Source organism: Mytilus galloprovincialis, chromosome 13 (genome assembly GCF_965363235.1).
Source record: "Mytilus galloprovincialis chromosome 13, xbMytGall1.hap1.1, whole genome shotgun sequence".
In the NCBI taxonomy this organism is placed as follows: Eukaryota; Metazoa; Mollusca; class Bivalvia; order Mytilida; family Mytilidae; genus Mytilus; species Mytilus galloprovincialis.
The window spans coordinates 65,768,134-65,793,161 of NC_134850.1; the positions used below are offsets into that span (position 1 = coordinate 65,768,134).

General features: G+C 32.2%; 1 long non-coding RNA gene across 1 annotated transcript; it reads left to right on the top strand.

Annotated features, from left to right (window-relative positions):
- Positions 1–6,764: 6,764 nt before the first annotated feature.
- LOC143056706 (uncharacterized) lies at positions 6,765–16,388 on the top strand. Its single transcript, XR_012972471.1, has 3 exons — positions 6,765–7,760; positions 8,722–8,926; positions 12,200–16,388. It is a non-coding gene; the product is annotated as an uncharacterized LOC143056706 (long non-coding RNA).
- Positions 16,389–25,028: the final 8,640 nt, after the last annotated feature.

Here is a 25,028-nt window from a genome sequence, read left to right on the forward strand (position 1 = left end):
ACATTTTATCCATGGAAGCGAATCTTTATTACAACATTTACAACATCTGTTGAATATCTGCTTTAAATTCTGCTACATACCGGATTTACTGAAAATCGGAACTTTATTTCCTGTGTTCAAAAATAAAGGGGATGTAAAAAATGCCAAAAATTATAGAGGAATTACTATAACTCCAACATACTCAAAAATTATAGAAAAAATATTGAAAGAAAGAGAAAATCCAAAAATTATAATTTCACAAAACCCTCTTCAAAAAGGATTCACTGAGGGCACGTCTCCACTGATTTGTGAACTTTTTATAGAAGAATTTGAAAGGGAAAGCAAAGACCTTAAACTTCCAGTCTACATAGCCTTATTAGATGGCAAGTCAGCTTTCGATGTTGTGGTACATGCTAATTTGATCCGTCGTATGTTCCAGATAGACTTCACGGAACAATCCATACTATTACTAAATAATCTATATGTAAATGCATCTTCTCTTATCAAATGGAATAAAATAATGTCAAAAGAGATGTTCACTATTGATCAAGGGGTCCGTCAAGGAGGTGCATTCAGCGCTGACTTATATAAAATCTACATTAATCCTCTGCTTAACATTTTAAGTACATCAGGTCTTGGTGGAAGAGTAGGGAACATAAATTGTTGTGCTCCTACATGTGCTGACGATGTAGCACTTGTCTCCAACAACCCTCTATAATTACAAACCATGATTAACATTGCTTTGGATTTTAGCAAAAGAGAAGGGTATTTATTACAGCCTACAAAAAGCGTTATTATTCCAGTAAAAACATGCCGCAAATTTTATGAAATTGAAGATGGATTTTGGAAATTAAATGGAAAAAATATGCCAATTGTTTCGAACGCCTCACACATAGGAATTCAAAAATCTGACAAAAATTCTGCTGAATCGACAGTAAATGAAAATATAAAGAAAGCACGTAGAGCAATGTACAGTTTAATGGGTACAGGCCTCCATGGAGAGAATGGTCTAGATAGTAAAACTTCAATAGCATTGATAAGAACATATATTCTGCCAATATTAACTTATGGTTTGGAAATTTTATTACCTAAAGGAAAAATACTAAATAATATATCTATTCAATATAAAAAATGGATCAAACAAATTCTGTCTTTAAATTCTAACGTAGCAGATTCTGCAGTTTATACTTTATCTGGTTTACTCCCTATAGAAGCTGAAATCCACGTCAAAGCTATCAATCTTTTTGGAAACATATCTAGAGCGAATTGTGATTCAATTGAATGGCGGCTAGCCGAAAGACAGTTACAGATAAAATCTCATAATAGTTGCAGCTGGTTTATTGAAGTCAAGGAATTATGTTTAAAATATGAAATTAATGACTTATATGCTTATTTAACCAATCCGTTATCAAAATTCCAATGGAAAAAGCTAGTTAAATCCAAAATTCATGACTATTGGACATCTAAAATTACTGATGAGTCAAAAGGTTACTCAACTCTGAAATTTATGGACCATAAATATAATATTGGATCTGTACATCCTTTAGCTATATCAGTTAATGCAAATCTAAAGGACATCAGAAAAATTCCTGTACGTCTTAAAATTTCAACTGGGAACTATATCCTACAAACCCACAAGGCATCATTTTCAAAGAATAACTTTATAAGTCCAACTTGTAAACTCTGTGGTAAAGCGGATGAAACGGTGGAACATTTTATTCTATTGTGTGAAAAGTTAGAAGAGACAAGAATACCACTTTTGTCAAAGATCTTAGATAATGGAAGCCTGATCCTAGCCAAAGTTGCAACTTCGTTTCCAATCGATCTTATCCAACTAATCATCAATCCGTTCTGTTATGTAGACATTAATGCAAACAGAGCTGTTTTTGAGGAAACCAGTAACATTTTGGAACCCCTGTGTAGACAGTTGCTTTATAATATGCATAACAAACGCTATGCTTTATTAGCTAATATAGATAAGCAAGGCAGTAGAAAATCTAACTTCTAATTGCTTAATAGTGTAGTTTAGTAAGATTGGCCTTGCAAGTACATATCGGGCACACATGGTCCCAGAATGAGTTGTTTTTGTATTCAAAGAACATTTTAGTTTTATTTCTATCAAAGTTTTTTCTAATGTTTTATTTTGTGTATGTAACATAAATTCTTGAGGTGGCGGAAAATTTTAATATATGAAGTGATGCGCGTTGTATTGTATTATATTGCGTATTGACATTTTCCTCTGTGTGAATGGAGGTGTGCCTTGATTGGCAGAATTACGATTACAGATACAGAATGGCGGCTATAAATATACACGCCTTTAGGTACATTAGAGGAAAGAAAATAGTTATACAGTTCTGACATAAAAAAATGTACTGCTGACTTTGAATATCAGAATTCATTTAACTTTTTAACGAAACAAGACATAACTTTCTGACAGAAGTGTTAGTTAACGTAGAACCTTTTCCAATTATCGTTGGTAAACGTGAACAACGAGTTCAAAACTTTTGCTTAATAGAGTTTTTCTAAATTCTGGTAGATGCATGCAGACATAGAAAAAACAAAGAAATGAAGTTTTAACGATAAACAAAATTAGAGATAGGGATATTATTTTATAAAAATAGATAATCTTGCAAAGATCTATATTTAAAAACCACCCGTTTATTTATAGCAAAGGGTATTTATTACCTGATATCATAACGAGAGCAGGGTATAAATGATATTGTCCTTTTAAAGATGTAGATAGTTAAGTATGTCAACCTTTGACAAAAGAAGGTGTCCTAAATTTGATATGACTTCCATATTGTATTAATTTGAGTATATGATCATGTGTATTTGTATCAAAACAAGAAATTATAGACTCTAGAGGTGAGTTTCTTTTGATTTAATAATTTTAATGACTTCAATATAGTTTTTTATACAAATAAATCCAGAATTGAATACATGTTATAATGTTTTTATCTTCCCACACCTTCAATGCACATAGGATAAAAGAATTGTCATGCATTTTACCTCTCTACATTGACAGTTGTCGTGGAATGTTAAAACTTTTTTAACGTTATAATCAAATTAAACATAAAAATTAGTTATCAGTTACTCACGGGTGTCATTCGGTTTATCGAGAGAAATGATCATGAAAGAATATCTAACGGTGGTCAAACACTGCGAGACGATCGTAAAAGATCTGGTAACAGATCGTGAAAGAAATGTAATCGAGAAGATATATGAAAGTTCAATAAATAATCTAATTTAATCAATTACACGACAGGGATGGGGTAATCGTAATCTGTAATCGTAATCGATTGTAATTGATTACATTTTTTCAAGTAATCGACAGTAATCTGTAATCGACCATATTTTCAATTACATGTAATCGTAATTTAATCGATTACAGCAAAAATTATGATGCAATCATCGATTACTTTCGATTACATTTCGATTACTTTAGTAAAATAGTTTGATAAAATAAAACCTATAATTGAAAGGAAAATAGACAGCTGCATGTATTCATCAGTTTATAGTACTGATAAAATAGAGTGTACTTGAGAGTTCATAAGATTAACCAGATCTTCTTACAAAATTTACTATATTTCCAGCATTTGAAAAAGAAGACTTTTGATGTTTGTCAATACTTCTAGACCTTTTATATAATAAACAAAAAAGTTAAAGATAAGACAAATAAATTCAAAATAGGAAACTACATGTAGTCTTCAGTTTAGTTATGTACTGCTTTCAAGTAGTAAGTGTAATTGTTATAAAATTCCTTAAAGCTTAATTTTCAATAAGAGTTACAATTTATCTTATCGTCACGATATAGCCTTTTTGTGCTAATGCAGCGAAAAGCAACCAACAATTAATCAATCAATTTATCTTAGAATAGATAACCATTGATTCGTCATAATGGTATGACATCAAATAAAGTTATATATTAGTGTTTATACTTGAATTAGTATGAAGCTTCGAGATATTTGTAAACTTTTAAAGTATAGACAAATTTTCATAAACAGTCGATTGTGGTACAAATCAGTGTGGATCTTAAGGAAAGAATACAAAATCATTTTGATAATCAACCAATGCATTGAAATTTTTATTCAGTAGTAGATAAGTGTATTCAAATTTTGCCACTAAAATGTATATTGTGTATGATTTATAAATCTCAACAACCTTCTTGTTTTTACTAATCAAATGATCAAAGACTTCTAATCAAGGAGACACAGACTTTGTTTTGATATCAATTATGTCTAATTTTAAAATTATAAGTGAGAGATTTATTCACTATATATGCCCCTAGGTTATAAATTATTCTTCATTGACAGTTTTATCAGGTGTAATCTGGGGGATTATCCAAGCAAAGGGATGAATCCATTCATGTTATTATAAATTTCCATCTTTTAAATTTATAAAAAAAAAAATTCAGAGGAAGAAAACCTCTCTCATTGCCAAGATTGAATTTTATTTAAATATATCTGATGATAATAAGTTATTATTATATCAAACTGAAGTCAGTATAACAGAAAAACTTTGCAAATCATTGAGAAAATTACCTGCAATGTTAAGAGAATTGATGCAATGGTTGCATATGCATGTTCTCATGTTGATCATCACTCACTTATGATTTTTAAAATAGCTTAAATCCTCTGAAAGAGCTTCCAAAACAACTGTCAAAATAACATTTTATAAACCATGCTTTAAAAGCTGTTTTTGTAATGTTCTAAATTTCCACTCTAAATAAGTTGAGCAAGATAATTGTGTTTAAACCTTGTTCATTATTTTCAAGCATGTAATCGACAGTAATCGAAAAGTAATGTAATACTTTTGATAAAGTAATCGATTGTAATCGATTACATATAAAAACAAGTGTAATCGACTATTAATCGATTGCACAAAAATCCTTCATGTAATCGATTATTAATCGATTACATTTGTCAGTAATCGTGCCGATCCCGGTTACACGGACAAATTTACAACAAAATAAAACTGTCTGTCAAAATGGTTCAACATTATGAACAGTATGTGAGAAAATCCAGTTTTAAAAGTACATGGTATTTACAAAACAACAAAAGGCAGAAATGTTAACAAACATAATGTTTTCAATAAATAAACGAATTTTCTCCGAAAAAGACCATTCTATTTCAATAAATCAAATGGTTCTCGTAGTTAATTTGTATAAATATAATCAAAAAGAATTATTGATATTTCGGATCGTGAAAGATCATGTACCGCTTTTTGAAGATCTTGAAAAATCCGATGCTACGAAGACGTGCAAATTATTCTTCAATATATGATAACTAATATTTGTTATTGGTATTGCAAAAACTAGATTTGCATGACTGACCCGGGTCTCTTTTGTTGGTGAATAGGGCTATAATCGTCCAATGCCATTGGATCTTATTATCTTATAATACCACACATATTTGGTAAATTATATCAATATATTCAGTCTATTTGTCCGTCCTTCATAAGTTTGGTTTTCTTATACAAATTTGATATTGTTTACTTTTGTATTTCTAACTTTGAATTCTCCTTTTTATGCCCATTATATTTTTAAAGTGAAGATCCTTAACAAATTTAAGCATTTTAAAGTATCAATATTTTCAGAAAAGTAAAAGAAAAAGAAATAACAACTTCGGCAATAAGAAAAGACATATATGCTATAGGGCCACGGTGTATGGTGTACACGTCTGTCTGTATGTTTCATATATGACGTCAATTGTATTTGATATTTTGAATAAAAGTAAGCTCTCTGTGTCTGGCTGTCGGTCAGAGTTCATATGCTTTCGACCTTATGTTCCGATTTAATTGTCCAAACATAACTTTTACATTTGTCAGTTTCCAGGGTAAGTTGTAAGCATTGGAACACCTATATTTGGTGTAATAAAATTAACGGTACCAATTTTCTTGCACCAGATGCGCATTTCGACAATACATGTCTCTTCAGTGATGCTCGTGGCCAAAATATTTGAAATCCAAAGTGTAAGGGATGTTTGTTCATCTGACTTTGACCTCTTTTTATAAATCATTGACGATCTGAAGCGTATGTGACACTTCTATTAAAACCTTAAATATTACAGACGTTCAACAAATATACTTTCATAAGTAACGCAGACGAGACATTTCAACATTTGCGCTCTTTAGTTTGTAATATATAGTTATCTCATTTGAAATCAATACACATCTGCTACGTTGTATATAATGATACATAGAACTTTAGAAAGTACTGTCACACAAAATGTCCGTTATCGTTCAATCTCAAATTGTTCATGAAATATGCTGTTTTTACTCTAATATTATTGGTAAAACAGTGGCGGTCAGCCTGAATTGTACTAGATCGATTGTCATAGCTGATTTTTTCCCACTGATTTAACACGTTTTTATTTATTTATTTAAACTTTCGAGATAAAGTGTTGAATCTTGGGAAAATAATAGCTTTAATGTTCGTTCTTATTAAATAGTTACAGGCTTCAACAAGTTGCAGTTATATCAAGTAGTAACAGAAATATTTATTTCTGTTTATTTAGTCTGGTCACGCATTATCTTTCACGATCACACTAATGCGTTGCCTGATCTTTCTTTCTTCGATACTGACATGATTTAACAAACTTTACTAAAATTGCTCGTTTACAAATTTTGAAGGTTTTAACTCCCTCAGGCAAAGTTGGCTTTAGATGAATTTGACTATTTGTTTTTGGCATATACTTTGTTTGTGTCGACACGATAAAATCGAACCATGCTTGAAATGGTCTAAATACTATACTTTTATTTTCTTAATATTCTTTTCAGAACATAAACGAAGGATGTCATCAAGACTAAAAGAAAACTTTTTAAGACATGCAATTCTTGTTGTCGATCATTCTAAAGATGCCTTGATCTCATTGGTAGATCTTGATTTGTCAAATAATGGGTTCAGTTTTGAACAGTTTATAAACAAAAATCAGCACGAAATCTATCATTTACATAATAGTTCTAGGTGTTGCCAATGTCCAAATGGCTACAATCCACCAAGAACATCTCGAATATTATATGTTCAACAGATGGACCTGTTATTTGACAGAACATCGAAGCTATCATGTCATAAATCAGGAAGATCAGGTGACTATTGCTGTAGTACTGCCAGGCCTGGACTGCACACAGACATCCTTGACCTTACATTGGCAAGATGTCTGTTGGTTAACTTTTGTCTAGATGTTTTTTGGTACAGCTGCTTAAATCAGCAGGGGATGACGTTAGAAGATTTTTTGAACAATCATAAACATGATATTTACCATCTATGGCAGTATAATACACCATGTTGTCAGTGCCTGGTGTCAGGGTATAGTTTTCCAAGCAGTCGGCCAATTTTGGATCAGACCAATTGGATTCAGATGTTTAATGCCCTTAAACTACCATGTTTAAATCACAAAAAGAGACCTAGTCCTGGAAGTATGCATAGTATTTGCTCTGTTGCGTCAATGTCAGGGATTACAGTGACGCAGCTTGATCCATATGTATCCAAAGTTATTTTTCAACACTTCTGTTCATTAAGGAGAGCTATTGAAAAATTGGTGCAGATAAGAAATGAAGACTTTGGACATGCTACAACAGGAGAAATGACAGACACAGAATTTAAAAAATCTGTTATAAACATTGAAAATTGCATTTTGGAAATAGCTAGATTTTGTAACAAGGAAAAACATTTTCAAGCCAAATTAGAAGAAGCTAAACATGGAACACTTCAGTATATGCTATATGAAAAATACAAAAACTGTTTGACAGAGTATGTAGCACACCAGGACGAAATGAATAAGGTATCTATGACTAGGTGTGATAAAATATTGTTTTCCATAACATCTCAAATGTTTCGGCATACTATCAACTACTTATATTCTAATGCAACGTCTTCGATTTTCTTACCCCAGGCATAGATCACCTTAGCTGTATTTGGCACAACTTTTTGGAATTTTGGATCCTCAATGCTCTTCAACTTTGTACTTGTTCGGCTTTATAGATATTTTGATATGAGCGCCACTGATGAGTCTTATGTAGACGAAACGCGCGTCTGGCGTACTTAATTATAATCCTGGTACCTTTGATAACTTTGGTTCTACCATTGTCATGGCATCAATTTTATAAATGCAAAAGTAGTATGCTGCTGCTCGAAAATCATTAATCGATTAAAGAAAAAGCAAGTTCGAGTTACCAACTAAAACTTAGGGGAACACATCAACTATACTAGTAAAACAAAGGAAGGACAGGAAAGCTGAAGTGCAACAAACATAGAAACGAACTATGTCAAAAAGGATGATACGAAAACGCACACACAATTCGCACAGACGACGTACGACAGATTTTTAATTACTGTATTTTTAGTATTGGTTTGCCGTTATTTTTCTTTAGTTTCATTAGTTCATGTAGATTTTTAAAAGATAACAATAATGTATTTTAATGTTCCGATGACACCATTAGATGATTTTAAGGTCGCAATTACACGTTTTCGGGATCCGCTAATGCGTCGCCAGTAAACTCAATTTGCGACCATCAAATCACCAATTGATGCCGTTGGACCTTAAAGTACAATTCAGCTATCTCTTAAATCAAAAGCGATAATGAGAAACTTTTCGTTACTTTACTAAATCTCGCAGAATGTATCCCAAATTTGTCATAATACCTTAAACAAAAACATCAATATAAGAAGTTGATACATGTCTGTAATATGAAAAAGATTGAATACACATAATGCATTATATATGTATATATTTATTGAATCAGGGATTAGCTGAAATACTACCGAAACTTGATAAACTTGGTGGGAAAATTGCATCTAAAGCGGAACGATTACCAGCTGTAATAGCCGCAAAAGTTCCAAAAATTATGGAAGAAACTGTACAACAATTTCAGGAAACACTAGATCAAAGCTGTACAGATCATGGACAACTGTTGAACAAAGTCAGCAGCTACTTCAACAAATTAAAATGTAAGTTGTTATAGCTTACTTGATATCAGTATAAGTAAGATTATAATGTCATAAACTGTCTGTATTAAATCTGACCAACTTGTGGATAGATAAATTGCAGATATTAATTTGTGACAAATGAAAGATACAAAGTTTGATTACAATAAGTGTTTTTAAGATAACAATGTGGTTATTATTAATAACAATTATAATTTGAATAAAAGATTTATTTAACATTTGGTCTTTCCAAAGTGGTATTGATGATAAGCACTGTAGATGTAGGATTGTATAAATATAGTTTAAAATTTACTCTTCATTGAGATGCATTTTAATTTAAAGATTGTTTGAAGAATTTTCTGTTAACTATTTTCATAATTGATATAAATAACTTTATTTTAATGATTTCAACCCCTTTAATTAAAGGATATATTTCATAACATTACATTATTTGGATAACGTTGTTAAATCTATACTAGTTTATTACAAATAAAAGATAAAATATTTAGAATTATTATTTATATTTGATTTTAATATGAAAATGTATAATACATTGTGTTACATCATATCTAATTTGAGAGAACTACATCATATCTATTTTTGAGGAGTATGTTTGCTTTATTAGTTTAACAATTTCTCTCCAAAGGGAAATATTCGTTTCAGCATACATTGTTTATACAGGGTTCTTTAAAATGCTGAATCTAAATCTGTATTTCTTTTGATTATTAATTTGATAATACCACATTAAGGTCCAAATGGTCCTAAATTAAAAACGATACAAATTCCTTTCGAAACGCCTTCAAATGTTGAGATGATTATTAGTAAGCGAATCTCCTATTAGAGGTTTCTCAACATATTACGAATGGATTAAACTTGCCGTAACGAGAATAGGGGGAACATTCATTTATTTAATAATTTAGGTCTATCGGCTGTGAACTTCCGTTAGAAAGTATTTTTTTACCTAAAACATACATGCAGGGTTCTTTGAACCCATTTTGAGTTGAAACATTATATTAACTGCGAGGACTTTGTACCTAGTGTCTTGTTCGTTTAAATAGAAAGGGTAATCATCTCTTGAAAACTTATAGTGGTGGTTCAAATCAAAGGTACAAATTGTTGCGCTAAAAAGAAATAAATCAATTCTAGGAGTGGACGTCTCCAGACGAGAAAATCGATTGTTTTATTTGAACAAAAATATCCTCGGATTCGGGATAGCGTCCTTGCTTCAAACCTCTAAAATCCAAATGTTCACTTCTTCGCCTTAAATAATTATTTCTAGTTTAATTTCTAGCTAAATAAGCAAGAAGATAAATAATGGAAAATATTGAAATAAACGCTTGTAAATGATGTTCTGTAATGTTACGTATTGTCTTTTTTGTTTGTTTTAGGCATGTAATTTTCAAAACAATGTACATGTTGAAAACTATTTCACTTTCAGTTTTGTTGGTGTTGTACTTTAATTTAAATACAATGAATTCTTCTATTACTGGTATATCGAATGTACCTTTTTAATTATGCCTTGATCTGATTCCCCCCGAAAAAGTTGGGAAACAAAGAGATGAATAATGGATTCAACGACAAATAATCCTGCGGGTAGATGCAGGAGGGAAAAAAGAGGATATGTAGAACATGTTGTAAAATAATTGAAAACATTTAGAGTCATTGGTTCGTTGAACCGTCGCTTTAGATGGCAATTTTCTTAAGTTGTAGACCTTTGTGCTGGATTATCAAAATGACGTGTGTATATAATTGATGAAATATATCAAAATGTTAATGTTGTGTCATCATAATCACTTTTCAATCCTTCACAAAATGCTAATCTTGTTGTGAAATGCATGGAATACTTCCCACTGTACGCTAAACATCCACTTATCAATCAAATGCATATCAAATGCGCCGATTTTTGTAACTACGACATTACAAAAACAATGATCATTTTTAATGGATAAGGGAGATAAATTGAACGCATTTACAACATGTAAAATAAACAAAACTCGACTTTATATTATTCAACATTCAACAAACCAAAATCAATCAGAACACTTATCTTTAACCAACACAATACAAAGCAAGGTTGCAAATGGAATATCAAATTGTTTACTGTTGTCTTTTATAACGCTGCAATATCGGTAAAAATTTGTTACTGCTCAACGTGAATTCTCCGTAATGATACGTTCGTCGAGTTTCGTCCGTTCATAATGATTAAATAAGAGTAACAATTTTAGGGATCGTTCGAAAATTTAACTTAAATATTAAGGTAGACTTTTGACTTAACAAGCATATGTCTTAACACATGTTACAGTGAAATAGCATTTTACAAAGAAACGTGGTGGTTAATATATTTTGACGTGATAATCTAATTACAAAAAGTCGACGCAATATAATGTTTGTATGTTGTTGCGACTAAACGCAATCAACATTCAATCTTTTAATCTTTTGCAATATTTATATATTTAAAACTAAAAAATAGATAAATAAATGAAATGAAAATTTTGCAAATTGTCGGACCAGTATATTCAGGAAACTTCTAGATGCCATAGAGATTTTCAATGTTTACTATCTGCATTTATTTCCATTTGAAAAAAAATCATATAAATTTACCTATCCATTAAGCACATAAGCATTAGGAACAATAAGGCAAGATAATAAAACAAATTTGTAATCTTTAAGAACAATGTATAAAGGACACAATTCTAAAATGAAAATTTAAAGCGTTTGACTATCTTAATTCAATCAGTAAAAATAAAAAGTGTAATTTATTCAACTAATCATTCTTAAATGTTACAACATTTTAAGGCAAAAAAAATTGGTATTTTGTAAAAAAAGAAGAGCAACTATTGAAGTGTTACAACTTTATTTTATAATTTGAAAAAGAAAACTTGATCATTTGGATAGGCCATAAATCTAAATGCCACATGTTAGCACAATTGGTAAGATACATGCGTTATAAGTGAACATATACGATGTATTTGGGGTCATTAAATTCAGGACAGGCATTTTGTAATGTAGAAAATGTGGATAAACCCTAGTTTTTTTTAGGTGAACCTCTCACTTGTAATACAGTCGTATAACATTCCATTATATTGACAATGATATTTGTGAACAACAGAGACAGACATAATAGATAAGTATGTAAACATTTGGATACAGCAGTCAACATTGCATCATAATTTTAATCACTATAAAGACAAACAAATATGTTAGAAAGTTCCCTCTTAAACTGGAATTTCACAAGCATTACTGACACAAAGTTGAATGTTCTATCAGTTGATTTGATGTAATATTCTTTATTTACAGATCAAACAGATCTCGAGATTCGATGTCACTGGAGTGAAGGTACATTTGTAGAAACAAACGCCGTGCGAAAATGTATAAAAAAAATTGAAAAGTATGACGTTTTAATCATCTTCGGATCAGAGGGCATGGGAAAATCCAGGATAGGATTAGAGATTTTACGACGACTTGGAGAAAAAGACAGTCTCTACGATCTTGTTAAGATATCTGATCCCAAAAAAGTTCAAAAGGTTATAATAGATAATGGGAAACTTGCACTATGTTTAGAAGAAGTTTTTTCTTCTACATTTGTTCATTCTGAAAATGTAATAAGTAATCATATTTTCGATCTGTTACATGCGAGAAAATCTACCGGAAATACCAAAATAATTTTTACAGTACAATCATTGCAACGGAAATTATTCAATAACGTGTTCGCATCACACAGATTATTTCAGTGCTGTTATGAAATTGATCTCAATAAGTCAAAGTTTAGTATGACAGAAGCAGACAAGGAAGATCTCCTCACAAAATTTTGTACGAAGCAAAAAATAAAAGTTGACTGGTCTATAGATAACGATACTGATGACACGATTTTAAATAAAAGAACCTTTTACCAGATTGCCAGAACAGAACCATATATAGGGTATCCAAAAGCTTGTTTCCTGTTTTCAACAAAAAAAGGTGCATTTCAGTTAGGATTAAGATTTTTTACACACGCACATAAAAACTTGATTGAAAAAATCATTTCTCTTCGTGATGGGTCACACGTACAAGATACTATCTCTTATGCAACACTCGTTTACCTACTCCTTAACGGTAACTGCATATCAATTAATGAAATAGATGTTCAAAAGGTGACAGCCATCATGACATTATGTGGGAATATTGAACGATGTGCACTTAAACATTTGATTGTTAAGGGCCTTCAAAACATGGAAGGAAAATATGTTTTATACGACCAACTTGATTTTAAATATCAGTTTAGTCATCATGTTGTTAGTGAAGCTGTAGCTATATCCTACTTTGATGTTGAACCAAGTTCAGTTATATCTGTTCTAACGTTGAATTTCATCTCAGATATTATTAGAATACAAAGCAAGGATTTAAAAGAGAAAGAAGAACCTTCGTTGATCCTACCTCAATATTTGTATAGTAATCTTGCAAAACAACTGTTTAAAATTTTACTGAGAGATTTTCGAACATGTCCTTTTGAATTCGTTAAATTATTATGTGAAACAAAATTATTGCAGCAGGACGATGCTAATTTTGTCAATTGTCTACTAAAAGAGTGTGAAATGTGTACCATAGATGGTGAACTAGAGCTGAAGTATCAGAAGATGTCTGTCAAAGTTAGTTTTCATTTTCCATCAGCGTTACTACATTTCATGAGCGGAAAGGATAGGGTTTATAATACAATGGCGGCAGTAATAGATTCTTTAGAGGGTGTGGTTAAAACCAAAGAAAACATAAAAATATACAATACATGTTCAAATATATTACTTGCAAATTTTAGTTGCTTGATGAAACGTGATGAGGTAGACATCATATTTCGGCAAATCCTGGAAATTATAGAAGAACATGATATTGGTTGTGATTTCAATACCTTTATACATAGCGCGATTGAACGTGGGAAATGTTCTACATGTAGTTTTGTTTTGAAACGATTATCCCACAAAATAGATATAATGGAACTCGTAATGTCAGTAGCGGATACAAATCTTTCAAAGTTTCATTCAATTGCATGCGACAGTTTCAATATTGCGATATCCAGCTGTACTGATAGAGTGGAAATAGCAAAACGGCTGCTAAAGAAAACACCAAAAGACACATTTGATCTTAATTCAGTCTTGTTGTCAGCAATCTCTTACAAGATAGAGAGTGTTCTTATTTGGCTCCTTGGGACTTTCCAAAATTTGAAATTTGACACAAATGTTATTATCAACAGTGCTTATAAACATGGTTGGAATGAGGTTTTAATACTTCTTCTAGATATGGACATTTGTAATATGAAGTCTGTAAATTTAATTTTAAGTGAAGCGTGTATTCGTGGATGTCTTATTATAGTTAAGAATGCACTAACAAATGTTGATCATACAGTTTTTGATATGAAAACAGCAATGAAGAAGACTTGTGACTATGACCATCCAGATATAGTGAAGTATTTGATCGAAATTGTTGACCTTACACTCTTTGATATGAAGACATTGGTGAATACAGCATTTCATTATCGTTGGCTGGTTCAAGTGAAGTATCCGAATGAAAATGTTGAACATAAACTGTTTCATACGACAAATATGAAATCAGCTAGCAACTATGAATGGCTGGATATAGTGAAGTATCTGATTTCGAATGTTGATCATGCTCTATTTGATATGAAAACATTAATGGATTCAGCTTGTAAAAAAAAGGATCTGGATATAGTTAAGTGTCTGGTTGAGAATGTTGACCATACACTATTTGATATGAAAACAGTAATGTATTCAGCTTGTAAAGAAAAAGATCTTGATATAGTGAAGTGTCTGATTGAGAATGTTGGCCATACACAGGACAATATAAAACCAGTAATGGATGCAGCTTGTAACGAGAAAGACCTGAATATGGTTAAGTGTTTGATTGAAAATATTGACCATGCACTGATTGATATGAGAACGTTAATGAACACAGCTCGTCAGCACGAACAATTTGATATAGTTAAGTATCTGATTGAGAATGCTGACCATACACTGTTTGATATGAAGACAGTAATTAATGCAGCTATTGTGTTTGGATCACTGGATATCGTGAAGTATGTGATAGGGAATGTTGATCGTACATTGTTTGATATGAAGGTATTATTGAATGAAGCTTGTGAACTCGCGCGGTTGCATATAGTAAAGTATCTGATTGAGAATGTTGATCATACATTGTATGATATGAAGACAGCAATGAATGAAGCTTGTCAGAATGGAGGTTCGAATATAGTGGAGTATCTGATTGAGAATGTTGATCATACATTGTTTGATATGAAGACAGCAATGAATGAAGTTTGTCAGAATGGATCGCTTAATATAGTTGAGTATCTGATAGAGAATGTTGACCATACATTGTTTGATATGAAAACAGCAATGAATGAAGTTTGTTTATGTGGATCGCTTGATATAGTGAAGTACCTGATGAAGAATGTTGACCATACATTGTTTGATATGGTGACAGCAATGAATGAAGCTAGTCAGTATGGATCGCTTGATATAGTGAAGTACCTGATGAAGAATTTTGACTTTTCACTGTTTGATATAGAGGCAGCAATGAATGAAGCTTGTGGAGAAGCACATTTTGATATAATGAAATATATGATGAAGAACTGCAATCATGCATTGTTTGATATGCATACAGTAATGCATACAGCTTGTAAAAAGGACGAGCTGGTTTTTTTTAAGTATCTGATGGAGAATGTTGACCATACATTGTTTGATATGAAGACAGCAATGAATGAAGCTTGTCAGTATGGATCGCTTGATATAATAAAGTACTTGATAGAGAATTTTGACTTTACACTGTTTGATATAGAGACAGCAATGAATGTAGCTTGTGAAGACGAACATTTTGGTATAATGAAATATATGATGGAGAACTGCAATCATGCATTGTTTGATATGCATACAGTAATGCATACAGCTTGTAAAGAGGACGAGCTGGTTTTTTTTAAGTATCTGATGGATAATGTTGATCATACATTGTTTGACATGAAGACAGCAATGAATGAGGCTTGTCTGTATGCATCGTTTTATATAGTGAAGTACCTGATAGAGAATGTTGACCATACATTGTTTGATATGAAAACAGCAATGAATGAAGTTGGTGTGTGTGGATCGCTTGATATAGTGAAGTACCTCATGAAGAATGTTGACCATACATTGTTTGATATGGAGACAGCAATGAATGAAGCTTGTCAGTATGGATCGCTTGATATGATAAAGTACTTGATAGAGAATTTTGACTTTACACTGTTTGATATAGAGGCAGCAATGAATGAAGCTTGTGGAGACGAACATTTTGATATAATGAAATATTTGATGGAGAACTTCAATCATGCATTGTTTGATATGGATACAGTAATGCATACAGCTTGTAAAGAGGACGAGCTGGGTTTTTTTAAGTATCTGATTGATAATGTTGATCATACATTGTTTGACATGAAGACAGCAATGAATAAGGCTTGTATGTATGGATCGCTGGGTATAGTGAAGTACCTGATAGAGAACTTTGATCATACACTGTTTGATATTAAGACAGCAATGATTACAGTTTGTAGATCTAGTGGTAAAGATGCTATTTCAATATTACAATGGCTATGGGAAAATGTCAATAGAGATTTATTTGATATGGATGTAGCTATGAATAATGCTTGTGCGTATGGCAGAACGGAAACTGTTGAATGGCTTTGGATGAATACCAATACTAAAACATATCATATACAAAATGCATTACTAAAGGCTTGTGAAATTGATCACGTGTCTACAGTTGACTGGTTGATTATAAATGTTCCTGAACATTTGCTTGACTTACAACATGCCTTACAAACTGTATGTTCGAGTTCTAAATGCACAAGTGCAAATACTGTCCAAGTACTTGCAAAGCATGCTGACAAATCAAAATTAAACATAGACTCATTGATTGAAACAGCTTGTAAATGTTGTAAAACCAACATAGTTCGTTACTTGACTACATGTACACAGATAAACACTATCGATTTTAAAAAGGCGTTGAACACGGTTCTTTCTATTGACATAAATCAAGGTCAAAACAATAAGTATGTCAACGAAGGAAAGCAGGATTTGGTTCTATTTTTACTTCAAAAAGCCGATCCGTCGAATATGAACATTGAAAGTGCCATCATTGAAGCTTGTAAGCACGATTGGGTAGATATTATTAAACATATTTGGCTTAATATCAGTCATAAGTATTTCGAAATTAGTGCAGTAAAGATAAAAATAGCATGTGCATATGGCAGTCTGGGTATTATACAGTGGTCTCTGTGTGCTATTCCGTTTGGGTGTGTTGATCTTAATACGTTAATGATCGAATCATGTGGATATGGTTGGCTTAACATTGTTAAACGTGTATGGAACCATGAACATATAAATCATGAAAAATTAGATATGAAAACAGCAATGAATGATGCCTGTACTTACAATAGACTTGAAATAGTCACGTGGCTACTCCAAAATATTGATGGTCAAACATTTGACATGAGTTACGTTCTAATGGAGTCCTGTAGAAACGGATGGATAGATATTGTAGAGACAGTTACACAAAATGGCGATGCAACGTTGTACAATATGACACCATGTATAACTCAAGCATGCACTAATAGTCATTTAGAAGTTATCGAGTACATGTATACGGCACATGGAACAAATCATTTTGATCTTAAAAACATTTTTGAATGTAAATCTAAAGAGTCAGAAAACGAAGGTGTTACAATGTTTTTGATTCGAAATTTCAATATTGATTCTGTTCATATTCCTACTATTGTGACAAAAGCTTTTTCATTAGGTTGGACTGAAGTAGTTAAATGGATTATTGAGGAATTAAAATATAACGGTGACCTAGCAGACCCCTTGAACAATGCTTGCGAAAACGGAGAGGCTGAAATTGTGAAATATATTCTCGAAAATGTTTCTCAGGAAAAACTGGATTTGAAATCTGCAATGCTTTCCGCGTGTAATAAAGGTTGGGACGAAATTGTTACATTACTATTACAAAATGTTGACCATCAAAAGCTTAAAGTGAGAAATGCTGTAATTGAAGCTTGTCGGTGTGAAGATAGCGATTGTGCTATTTTAATTATTCGACAAGTGGATCATACACTTATAGATTTAAACGATGTTTTAATAGAATTATGCAAGCACTCAACGCGTGAAAAATTAGTACTTTCCATTCTGAAAACAGTGGACAGTTCTGAATTTGATCAAAACATTGTAATGGAGACAGCCAAGAAACATAATTGGCGGACAATTTTGCTGTTCTTGAATAGACAAAAAAGTTAACACTGAGGCGAACAAATTTATTTTAACGTTAAAGTCATATTGAACAAGGGAACTATATGCATTGCAGAGTATAATTATGCTATATATCTCTTTATTCCATTTTCTTCATAAGGACTACTTGTTGTCAGTCAAGAGTATGACATTTGTGTTCCATTTTTTTTATGTTTTGAATATACCATTTTACAAGTGACTTTCCGTTTTGAATTTTCCTTGTAGTTCGGTATTTTTGTAATTTAACTTTGTTCAATTCAGAACCTATATATTATGGAAAGATTCATAAAATCGATGTCGGAAACTATAAAATATGATGATATTGTACTTTGTACTGATACTGCGCCTTTCTATTTTCTAAGATTGTTTGGTTCGTTAACTGTTCATGTTTTTTTAAATACTAGTAGTTCAAATGGTAAACATTGAGGCAAACAAACCTAAGCTAACATTTGATTCTATATGCTATAATAAATTCCTCATTTTCTCCGTACGAAAATGATTATACCAAGTCAGGAATATGATTTCTTTCCATTTCGAATTTTTTATTGGAGTTCGGTATTGTTTTCATTTTACATAGCACATATATTAGATTTTCATAACATCTATATATGATATAAAATACTGATACTGCTCCTTTTTAATTTTTTTTAACATAGTTTGGTTAATACCATGCCCATGTACTAAGACCTAGGACTGATGACTACATTATGTTTAGACGTGTGAAATGTTAAACATAAAAAGTAAAATCACAAAAATACTGAACTCCGAGGAAAAGTTCGAGAATTTCATAATCTTATTTTACTAAAAGTGTCAATTTTCTAAGGACAGTTTTTTTTTTAATCTCTTTGTTTTATTGTCGTTCCAGCTGACAAAGCCTCAAACAATATTGTTTTTGTATGCAAGAAACACTACAATTACTGGCTGATTAAGGAACTCGGGATATATAACACACTTGGAAATCCTACATATACACTAAGTACGCTTACGAAGCAGGAGATCCTGGAAAACCACAAATCGGTTCTAATCCCGACTAGTTCCTTTGGTGTTAATCCAAAGAATGAAGAACTGGATCTTCCATCCTTATCCTTCATATTTCGACCTTTTTCTCGAAATGACTACTGATGGTAGGTTGAATACCAAAATTTATAACAAACGTGATGATTTAATTTTCCTATAGTCAACATTCCATTTCTGTGTAGCAACATTCCAGCGGCACCAGCATATGAAGTATATGTGTCTCAAATGATACGTCACTCTAGAGCTAGCTCAAAGTACGATGATTTTGCTAAACGAGGAATACTGCTTTCTCTAAAGTTTCTAAGACTGGGCTATAAATCAATCAAATTAAGGTCATCATTCAAGACATTTCACGGTCGCCATCATGAGCTGATTGGCAATTATGACACAAGTGTGTCAGAAATCATATCTGATATTCTTCCTCAGTCATAATAACCTTCCATCATTACCGAACTGAACAAAGAAATAACACGACGGGTGCCGTATACGGTGCAGGAAATGCTTACCGTTCCGGAGCAGCTGATTTCACTCACGTTTTTTACTGGAGTTCGTGTTTTTTCTTTTTTATTATTTATAACTGTTGATGAAAATGTCTTTTGGTTTTTCTCCTTGTTATTGATTTATGTTACATTGCTATTAACTTTATATAGAATCATAATGTTGAAACTAATACATGTATTAATATTCTATGGTTCACTGTTTCAAAAATGTGTAATGTAAAATATGCAAGGATGTATCCCTGAACTAATCTTTTAAGGCTAATACCAGACAATTTTAAAATCAAAGGGATGCAGACATTTTCTCTTGTAATAGTGTTTGCATGTTTACAATATTGCTTATTAGATATGATTTTATACAATGTGGCATCGGAGGTTGAAACTGAAGGCATTAACTTGTCGTGTTAGTTGTAAGTGTATAGATCTCTCTGACATTCAACAGAAGGTTCAATATCGCATAGGGATGGCTCGCATTGAATTTGGGGTAATTAATCAAATGGGGTCAAAAGGTTTTGGGTGGGGGTTCCAATTTTTCAAGTGGTTCAAATCTTAGTTTTAATTTTTTTTAATTTCAAATTTTGAAGTTTCAAGAAAAAATCTTCAATTGCACGGTATTGCACAACACATTTTTTTTAGATCTTTGAGCATAATTGTTTTGTGTTAAAAACCTATATTATGTCAAAAAGTATATCACAATCAAATTTGGACGGTCTCAAGCTTTCATATTGTGTCCAAAGATTCCCAACTGTTCTGGGTTCGACCTCTGCAGTCGTTTCAGGATGCGCTCAGGGATGCATTTTATTTAATTACGTTTTTGTAATATTTTTAATTTTTTGTACTTCCTAACATGCATGTAACGCAACGATTTTTGATTTTAGAAAAATATTTAGGTAATTCAGTTTGATGTATTCCTTAATATACAATCAATAAAATGTTTGTCCAAAATTGATTGTTTTGCAACTACATGTATATTACAAATGCTTTTCAGAAGAAGCTTTGAGAGTTATAAGTAATGGGGTTAATATTTTGCATTTTGGTAGTGTTGTCTCTTATTGTTTATTTGTAAATATTGTTATTTAAACTTTGATATTGGATACTATTGCTATTGGTTAATGTTAATGAGACAGTAACCCAATGACACAAAATAAAACAATGCGATGTCGACATATGTTCAGATACCTATGTACGATAAATGAATCGGCCAGTTTCATTTTCGTGTAATGCTGATATCACGACATCCTTTAACCCGAGTCGCCGGCAATTGATCACTTTCTGGAGGCTGTTTTCTATAAAAATCTAAATTTCTGACCTGAAAAGTGATAAAATAGTCTGAATGCAGGATCAATCAATCACATAATTCTATGAATTGTCAGTATATAAATATTTTTTTTCAATTGTTATCCCATTTTGGATTCTTAAATAATCCAACATTTATAGTACTTATTATACACCAAGCTACGTGAACCTTGTTCATGGTACAAATCTATAATGCTTTCGTCTTGTCAGTCAGTCCACCTTCATTTTGTCTTTAAATTACATGTACGGACAATTTCAATTGTACAATGGTAAGGGGAACAAATTTTTGAGAGTTGGCGAAAAATACCCCCCATTGTTATTTTTTGTCGACGGGAGAACACATTCACGTTTCTGATCCTCTTCAAATTTGATATTATCATTATGTTTCAATTCATCTAAATCATTCAGAAAAGAGGGTCTAATTTTGCAGGAGAAAGACTTGTTCAAATATTTGAAGTTAATTCTTTGTTGTTAGGATAGCTCCATCAATTGTCATAAAATTTACAACAACTCGGAAATCAGAGAGTCACACAATATGTTCGATATGGGAAAGTGCTGTAATATCTAATATTTATTAGGTATTTGAGCTTTCTCACTTAGGGTTCTATAAAAAAAAAAGTAAAATCACAAAAATATTATATTCCGATGAAAATTCAAAACGGAAAGTCTCTAATCAAATGTCAAAATCAAATGATAAAACACATCAAAAGAATTGACAACAACTGTTATATTCCTGACTTGGTGCAGGCATTTTCAAATGTAGAAAATGGTCGATTGAACCAGGTTTTACAGCGCTGAACCTCTCACTTGTATGACAGTCGCATCAATTTCTATTATATTGACAATGATGCATGAACATAATGTCACAAATAAGGATACAAACACAATACGGAACCCAAAAAAAACTAGGGATGATTTCAGGTGCTTCGGAAGGGGAGGCAGATCCTGAAGGAGCAAGAGTAGTGACTAGTAAGATCGGAGTCAGATTAACATGGCACATCTTCCTGTGGAGTAAGACATTGTCAGCCGACTTTAAGTTACGGATCTATTAGTGTAGGTCTTATGCAGAGAATGGTTACTATCAATATGATATTACCATTTATGTGTTCTGGCATTCATTATCACTGAACTAGTATATATTTGTTTAGGGGGCAGCTGAAGGACGCCTCCGGGTGCGAGACATTTCTCGCTACATTGAAGACCTGTTGGTGATCTTCTGCTGTTGTTTTTTCTATGGTTGGGTTGTTTTCTCTTTGACACATTCCCAATTTCCATTCTCAATTCTATGTAATATCTGCAACTGGGCGTTTAACACCAATCCATCATCAATCCGTAAATGACCAAGAGAGAGCAAACGTGCACGTGGTAAAGAAAAACAATTTAATTAACATATCAAGCAATCGTAAAAGAGGGACGAAAGATACAAAAGGGACAGTCAAACTCATACATCTAAAACAAACTGACAACGCCATGGCTAAAAATGAAAAAGACAAACAGACAAACAATAGTACACATGACACAACATAGAAAACTAAAGAATAAAGAACATGAACCCCACAAAAAACTAGGGGTGATCTCATGTGCAGATCCTGCTCCACATGTGGCACCCGTCATGTTGCTTATGTGATAACAAATCCGGTAAATAGTCTAATTCGGTAGGTCACATTCATGAAAGGGAGCGGGATTGTTGTTACGACATAAGGAATATATCCGATATCATTTGTGAAACGGTTATTCCATAACGGTCAACCAACTCGTGATGGCGCCCGTAAAATTTTCGAAGGGATGATCTCAACTTCACCATTTGGAACTCTTGGTTTGATAGCTTCTGTGAGCAACCCTCTATCAAGAAAATCATGATAGGAAATGCAAGCACGGGAATATCGTATCAATTGGGATATATATACCCTGTATGCAGGTGCTGCTGGAATGTTGCTACTTAGAAATGGAAAGTTCACAATTAGAAAGCTGAAATCATCTCTTTTGTCGTAAAGTTTTGTTTTCAACCGACCCTCATTGTCAATTTCTAGATGTAAGTCAAGATATGAGGCTGACTTAACTGTATCTGTAGTATCCTTTATCTCTAGTTCGATCAAGCTTATAGAAGTATAGAAATATATTTCGATCAGACTTATCAAAATAAGGAGATGTTGTATGATTGATATGATACAAATGTACGCTTTTGTCAAACGATAATATTATATGTTGGTCACCATACGACCTTCAACCGTGGGCAAATCCAATACTTTATTTAAACTGTAAAAAAAATCATAACGTGAAAAAAAAAAATCAGAAGAAAAATATATGGGCTGATATATGCTTTACAAATTGATAAAAAAAAAATATATATATATGTAGCAGACAGAACGCAAAGAACGTTGACTATAAACCTTTAATTTACCTAGGATAAGACATCGACATAAAAAAACAATTATGATGAAATAAGGTCAAACGGGCAGTTCTGGTTAAGCTAGTTCAACACCAATTAAAACTGATAAATAAATCCTATTTTAGACTAACATCAGCAGTCGTGTTGCTCATGTTGTTACAAAATTTATCATTGCGCAGGAAAGTATTGAGGTATTTGAGCTTTTTTCCAAAGGGGCAGAAAATTAACTGCATGATGATAAATAAATTGTTTAGTCGGCCTTTACTGTAAAGGTGGATGCACAAATAAATTAAGGAGCATCTAAGATGGTCCGTTAGTAACTTGCTCAAGTCGGATTGAAGCGGTCAAGGGTCATCCATAGACTTGCAAACTTGTATGTATTGCTTCTCCGCATGGCAGGCAGCATTGAACGAGCAAGAGTAGTGACTGGTAAGACACTTCTTCCTGTGGAGTAAACATTGTCAACCGACTTTAAGTTACGGATCTATTAGTGTAGGTCTTATGCAGAGAATGGTTACTATCAATATGATATTAACACTTATGTGTTCTGACATTCTTGGAATATCTGCCAATGGATGTTTAAATTTAAATGAGTGAACACCCAACGGATTTTAATACTTTTTAAGAGTCATGAATATATAAGATAATGTTCCACCACGACAAAAAAAAACAAGTATCGACAGGATGTAGCATTACAAAACACCCGTGTAGTTATTTCGCTAAATATATTAAAACATCGAACACTTAGTTTGATACATTTGGTTTTTGCAACGTGCACGAATAACAAATATACAGTAGAATTATACGGATTCGGAGACAAAAAAAAACTTAAACAGATCCGTCTACATTGAACACATGAAGATAAATCTTTTGCCAAACGTATTTAAACCGACAAAATCTCAGATCAGTTCGAAGATAACTAAAATTGACAGATGTGTTTCGTGTGCAATGAGTGTTGTAATATATCGACATGAAGGAAGTGGTGGCAGGGTAGAAGTAAAACTGCTTACACGCTACAACTCATTATCAAGTTCAAGGTGAAAATAAAGCATATAATAAAACTAACAATGACAAAAAAAAATCCTCAATTTCAACATCGTGCCAAAGATGATACTACCAATAGTAGAGCTTTGAAACCAATCTAATGGGAAATGAGATAGTTTTATTCCTTAAGAAACATTGCTTTAGTTGAGGAGAGAGGATGACAGTTGAAGGCTAAACGTCGTATTCCAGACTAACCAACAATTCCTGATTATACTTCGTTTTGAATACCAGATAGGTCTAAATGGTAAATAAACTGTATTGAAAATCTGTGATAATCGTCTTTCAGTTCTAAATCAAAGAACCGTTTTGCCGTGGAAGGTTATAGCTGTATTAAACAATTGGTACCATTAATACGTTTTTATTATAAAAATTTGGTACTATATGTACAAGTTATATTTCTTTATCATTTCTTAACCTATAACTTTCATTCAAACAGCAATCTGAATTACTTCCTACTTATATGTTTACGTCCCTGTATACAACATGTTTTCATGTTTTACAAAGCCATAGTTATATCTATTTCATCATACCTTATAATTGAAATAAAACATAAAAACTTTTATTTAATTTAACTAATTGAATAAATC